At 35.6% G+C, this 6,416-nt stretch overlaps 1 non-coding gene across 1 annotated transcript; it reads left to right on the plus strand.

Annotated features, from left to right (window-relative positions):
- Window positions 1-1,010: 1,010 nt before the first annotated feature.
- On the plus strand, window positions 1,011-1,116 carry LOC128564087 (U6 spliceosomal RNA). Its single transcript, XR_008373975.1, has one exon. It is a non-coding gene; the product is annotated as a U6 spliceosomal RNA (small nuclear RNA).
- The last annotated feature ends 5,300 nt before the right edge of the window (window positions 1,117-6,416 follow it).

The raw sequence follows: 6,416 nt of genomic DNA on the forward strand, positions 1-6,416 counted from the left end.
CTACTTGGGAGGCAGAGGCAAGAGAATTGGTTGAGCCCAAGAGTTTGAGTTTGCTGTGAGCTGTGAGCTGTGATGCCATAGCACTCGAGCCAGAATGACAAAGTGAGATTCTGTCTCAAAAACAAAAATTATCTTAAACATTGTTATTGTTATTAAATTTTAATCCTTTTAAATTTTGTGAAAGCAAAAAAAATGGAAACCTAATAAACACATGTATATGTAAATAATAAAAAAAAAATCTGTCCTGCTTCTTACTCATATGGTCCATGGATTCATTCTTTAAATCTCTGAAACCAAGGACTTGGCAGAGATTCTGGCTACATTAAGACACAGGCCCATTAAAAAACAGATTTAATTGGAAGATCTCCCTCCCTCACACCTCCCCACCACACCAGCAGAGCTGCAGTATATCACCAGTGGGTTACAGCTGCAACAGCTGCAGAACACAAACTCTTTCTGAAGAGGAGGATCTAGGGAAGTGAAGAGGGGAGATAAAGATAAGGACACTCAAGGAATTTGAAGTCTTTGGCATCTACAGCTATAGTAAATGCTAGGTATGGCCCAATTCCTGGCCCAATTAACATAAATGTGCACACTCAAGGCTAATTTACTTCAGTTCCTATTATCCAATAGGACTTGTCTAGCTTTCAACAAAAAATTACAAGACATACCCAAATGCAAAAAGGCAAGAAAATCAATAAGCTAGCATGGAGAGAGAAAGTAACCATCAGAACCACACTCAGATCAGATACATTACAAATGTGGGAATTTTAAAAAAATAACTATGATTAATATGCCAAAGATTCCTAATAGGAAAAGTAGACAAATGACAAAACAGATGGGTAATGTAAGCAGAGAGGTAGAGATTCAAAGAAGAATCAAATGAAATGCAAAAAATCAAAAACTCTGTAATAGGAATAAATACTTTTAATGAGTTTATTGGTAGATTTGACACAGCCAAAGAAAGAATAATAGAGCTTGAAGATATTAAATAAAAACATTTTCTTCATGTGCTCGCTTCGACAGCACATATACTAAAATTGGAACAATACAGAGAAATTAGCATGGCCCCTGCACAAGGATGACACACAAATTCGTGAAGCGTTCCATATTTAAAAACAAACAAACAAACATTTTCTTCATATGTGACTATGTGACATGATGGTCCATGTTTAAAATCATCAACAGAAAAACTTCTGGATCTAACAAGTAATTACCTGTATAGCAAGCCTGCAGGATACAAGATTAATATGAAAAAGACAATTACTTTTCTATACACTAACAAAGAACAATTGGCATTCAAAATAAACAAAATGCAACACCATTTACATTAGCACTAAAAAAATTAAATAACATAGCAATAAAATAAATGTATAGTGGATCCATATGAGAAAAGTATAAAACTCCGGTAAAGGAAATCAAATAATATGTAGGGAAGCAGAGATATATTTCATGTTTGTGGACTAAAAATCATAATATTTATAAGACTTTTAAGAGCCAGCAATCACATTGCTGGGTCTTTACCCAACTAATAGGAAAACTTATGCCCACACAAAAATCTACACATAAATATTTATAGCTGTTTTATTCCTGATCACCAAAAACTGGAAACAACCAAGTTACTTTTCAGTGGGCAAATTGATTAATAAGCGATAGTTCATCCAAACAATGAAATATTATTCAATAATTTAAAAAAAAAAAAACAGCGCCTGTGGCTCAGTCGGTAAGGCGCCGGCCCCATATACCGAGGGTGGCAGGTTCAAACCTGGCCCCGGCCAAACTGCAACCAAAAAATAGCCGGGCGTTGTGGCAGGCGCCTGTAGTCCCAGCTGCTCAGGAGGCTGAGGCAGGAGAATTGCTTAAGCCCAGGAGTTGGAGGTTGCTGTGAGCTGTGTGAGGCCATGGCACTCTACCGAGGGCCATAAAGTGAGACTCTGTCTCTACAAAAAAAAAATTAATAAAAAATAATTTAAAAAAAGAATGAGCTCTCAAGGAAAAGAAGAAAATGTGGATAAATTTTAAATGCATATTAGCAAGTGAAAGAGGTTAGTATGAAAAGGGTGCATACTACATGGTTCCAATCTATGACATCCTGGAACAACAGAACTATAGAGGAGGTGAGAAGATCCATGATTGCCAGCAGCTCAGGATGGTAGTTTATAGGTGAAGTACAGATGGTTTTCTTAAGGCAGTAAACTATTCTAAAGATACAGCTAAAAGAGATACAGGGCACTAAGGATTTTTTAAAATCCATAGCACTTTGCTGCACAAAGAGTGAACTTAATGTGCACACATTTTAAAAAATCATTAGGAAGTTGAGAGTCCCATAAAAGAAGGCAGAATATGACAAGACCATCTAACTATATTATTAACGTATGAAAAAAAAAAATCTCACTAAAGATGGTGGGGGAAAGGTGCTGACCTAAGTAACTTTGCAATGGAATACAGTCTATATATAGACAAAAGAAACTCGATGTAAGCCTCAGACTCTAGATCATGTGTATACAGGTTACCAACTCTGAAACATGTACACATTTATACTTAAACAGAACAATTAAGTGAACTAATGGGGTGGCTACTGGTAGCCAAAGATCTCACTGTTGCAGTGAGAGTTTATAGATGGATGGCAAGGAAGGAAGGTTAGAATGCAGTGATGTCTTAAGAGTTTGATTACCAGTATGAATTCATGCTTTGCTTAATAAAGAGACATGATTTTAGGTTTATAGATATGGCTATATATTGTACACACATATATTTACTTGTTCTCTTGTCTGAGAAGACTTCAAACAACTCCCCAGTAACAAAGAACACATCTACTACCCAGATCTTGGTTTCTAAAACCATTCATCAGTAAAAGAAACCATGATTATAGGACTTGAAGAAACGTCTGATTATAGGACTAAAGCAGAATATATATGATCTGACAATTAAGTTTGCAGACTCTTCCTCATACATTGTTGCTGAATATCACTGAAGTCGCCTTCAAAGTACTCCCTTGGTAAACTATGCATTGATACCAGCACCTGGTCAATGGAACTTTTTCTGGAATAGCCTATTAAAGCTGTCATTGTCTCACCCTTCATTCCCAGAATGTCATCAAAATGTCTTCTTTTCGACATTTTCTTTATCTTTGGATAAAGAAAAAATTCACTGGGGGCCAGATTGTGTGAGTAGGGAGAGTGTTCCAACACAGTTATTTGTTTACCAGCTAAAAATTCCCTCACAGATAGTGCCCTGTGAGTTCAAGAGCCATAAGTTGTTAGCCCAGATTTTCACTTAAGAGTTTCCTGTTACTCTATTGATGTTTACTTGGTCTACTATGCTTCTCACAGTCAGCCAGTGATTTTGATGCACAATCTCACAAATTTTTGCAATGTTTTCATCAGTTCTGCTCACTATTGTCTGCCCTGACCTCTCTTCATCAGTGACAATTTCTCTCATTCAGAAAAATGTTTAATCCAATTATATACTTTTCTTGATGGCATTATTCCCTGATCGTGGACAAAATGTCCCTGGTTTCATTTCCACTCTGCCACATTTAACAAGAAATGTTTGTTCATTGATCTAATGTAAGCTCTGACATTCTTTTAATGGCACACAAAAACACACAACAAGAATAAACATCGTTCAGCAAGACACCACCAGACATTGATAGGAGCACAACTGTCAGACACTGATAAATCAAGGTTATGAAAACTTCCAACTTGTTTGTACAGTGCAGCCAGCATAAGAACACAGTGGCAAATTCAAGAACTTAATTGTCAGACCTCATATATATGATGAGCCAGCAACATAACATTCTGCAGTACCAAGAAGTAAGGAAGTGCTCAAAACACACACACACACACACACACACACACACAGAGACGCTCACACACACAGGGTATGTTAAAGGGGTGCATAATTCACTGAAAAAGCCCCTGATGACCAAAGCTGAAAAACTTTGTGCAACAAAACAATGGAGTATTGGATTATAACTCAAAACATAAAATAAACATACATGAGTCCATATTGATATAAATAAATGATAGGATAAATAAATAATGGCAGAATTGCTGATAATTTGTGTAATTGCTTCACTCTCAGGGAGGGGGAGCTTAACTCCCCATTTCTTTCCAGACATAATTCCATATATGTTTCTGTGTAACTTGACAAACATTATATTTAGAATATATCCAACAAAATCATGTAGTTGAGCACTTTTAATCCAAAAATCCAAAATCTGAAATAACTGAAAATCTGGAACATTTTTGTTTTTAGAGACAGTCTTGCTATGGTGCCCAGACTAACCTCATACTCCTGGGCTCAAGCAATCTATCCACCACAGCCTCTTAGGCAGCTGATAGTATGGGTGGAAGTCACCATGTCTGGCTCCTCAAAACTTTTGAGCACCAACATTCAACATGACACCATGAATGAAAAAATTTCACACCCAACCTCAGGTAATACATCACAGTCAAAATGCTATCAGAAGTTTCTTTGATGCATAAAATTATTTAAAATGTTGTATAAAATTACCTTCAGGCTATAAGCATAAGGTACATATGAAATATATATATATATTATATATAATATATATATATACCTGAGGTTTATAAATTTATATATACATAAATATATATATATATATCAACCTGAGGTTCCAGTTGGTATTGCCATCTCTACTCTACAAAGTCATCAAATATATATATACATATATATATAATTTTGTTTAGTCTTGATCCCCATCTCCAAGATACCTCATTTGTATATGGAAATATTCCAAAATCCAAAAATACTTGATGTCCAAGGCACTTCTGGTCCTAAGAATTTTTAGATAATGTAAACTTAACCTGTATATTCAAAACAGAGTCATTTTAAAAAAATAATACATACCAATGATATTATATGATAATAATTATTTAATTATCTTCAGTCTTGAATACTTAATCATTTTTAAAAATAGCATTTGCAAATTACTTTTACTATTTAACCTGCTATATATCCCAGTGATATGGCTCAACAGATATTTACAACATTCTCCAAGCTACAAATAAGGAAACTAAAGCTGAGAGGCTCAGTGCTTTGCTTGAAGGAATGTGACCAACATGACAGTGCTATAACTAGGATTTGTTTTGACTCGTAATGTGACATCTTAATTTCTATCCCTCTTGGCTCTCCTGGTTCCTTCCATTTATAGTATTTAAAACTACCATACTAAAATAAGCAAATAAAATCTTCAACTTTATGAAGATCAAAGATGTAATGTCTTCAACTTTATGAAGATCAAAGATGTAATGTCTTGTTGAAGAAATTTTATCAATAGAAAAATAACTTTAAATAAAAGTATTCAAGTGCAAGAACATCTGACTAAGCCCAGGCACTGGAAGCTGACAAAGCTATCTCGTTAGTCATGCATGCCTACAGCAACTTTTGACAGGCCAAAAATCAAGACAAAATGTTTTTTAGGAAATGAAAGTTTGGATCAGTAATATTTAAGAGGGCCAAAGTCATCAAATACGGGAGAACATGAAACTCAACTTGAGGTTCAAGTTGGTAGCTGCCATCTCTACTTTCACTACAATTGAGAGTAATACTGGAGATTTGTGTATTTTGTGGCTTTGAGTCTATTTTGTGCTTTCTCAAAATTATTTCTGTCAAAAGTTATAGAGACAGAGACTGGTCTTCATTTCAGAATATCTTATACTGTGTCAAATAACTTCAGCTGTGAATGGATACAATGAAGACAAGCAATAATAAATAAACTATTATATTTCTGGATGGTAGAAGTGGTTCCAGCTGTTGGTCTAATTTCTATCTATGTGGAAAACTGCTTTCAGCAAACTCATTCTAAATTGTTTGACTGGCTTGAATAATTGAGATCTCATTTTAGAGCTAACAAAATGTGGTTCATAACGATTAGTTCAGGGGTGACTCAGACAAGATTGTGGACTAGAAACTACCTGCACACACCACTCTCACAAAGAGGAATGAAGGTGGTGAGTAGATACTCACCTTCAGATCAATAGTCTGAGAGTACTGTGAGTCAAATGAGAGGTGACAGATGGCTCCCAATGTAGAGGATTAGGAATAGAATTTAGAGGTACACAGGGAAAATGAGTACACATATGAGGAAGGCACAGAAGGGAGAATCCTGGGGCTCCCACAGTTCCCCCACAATCATTGCTAGGGGGCAGGGACCCAGAAGTATGAGGTTAGTCTGGGCAACATAGCAAGACTCTGTCTCTAAAAACAAAAATGTTCCAGATTTTCAGTTATTTCAGATTTTGGATTTTTGGATTAAAAGTGCTCAACTACATGATTTTGTTGGATATATTCTAAATATAGTGTTTGTCAAGTTACACAGAAACATTTGGAAAGAAGAAAGGGGGAGGATGGGATGGCATGTGGGATACAAATTTATTCATCAGGTACAA

The sequence above is a fragment of the Nycticebus coucang genome, chromosome 13 (assembly GCF_027406575.1).
Source record: "Nycticebus coucang isolate mNycCou1 chromosome 13, mNycCou1.pri, whole genome shotgun sequence".
NCBI classification, from domain to species: domain Eukaryota; kingdom Metazoa; phylum Chordata; class Mammalia; order Primates; family Lorisidae; genus Nycticebus; species Nycticebus coucang.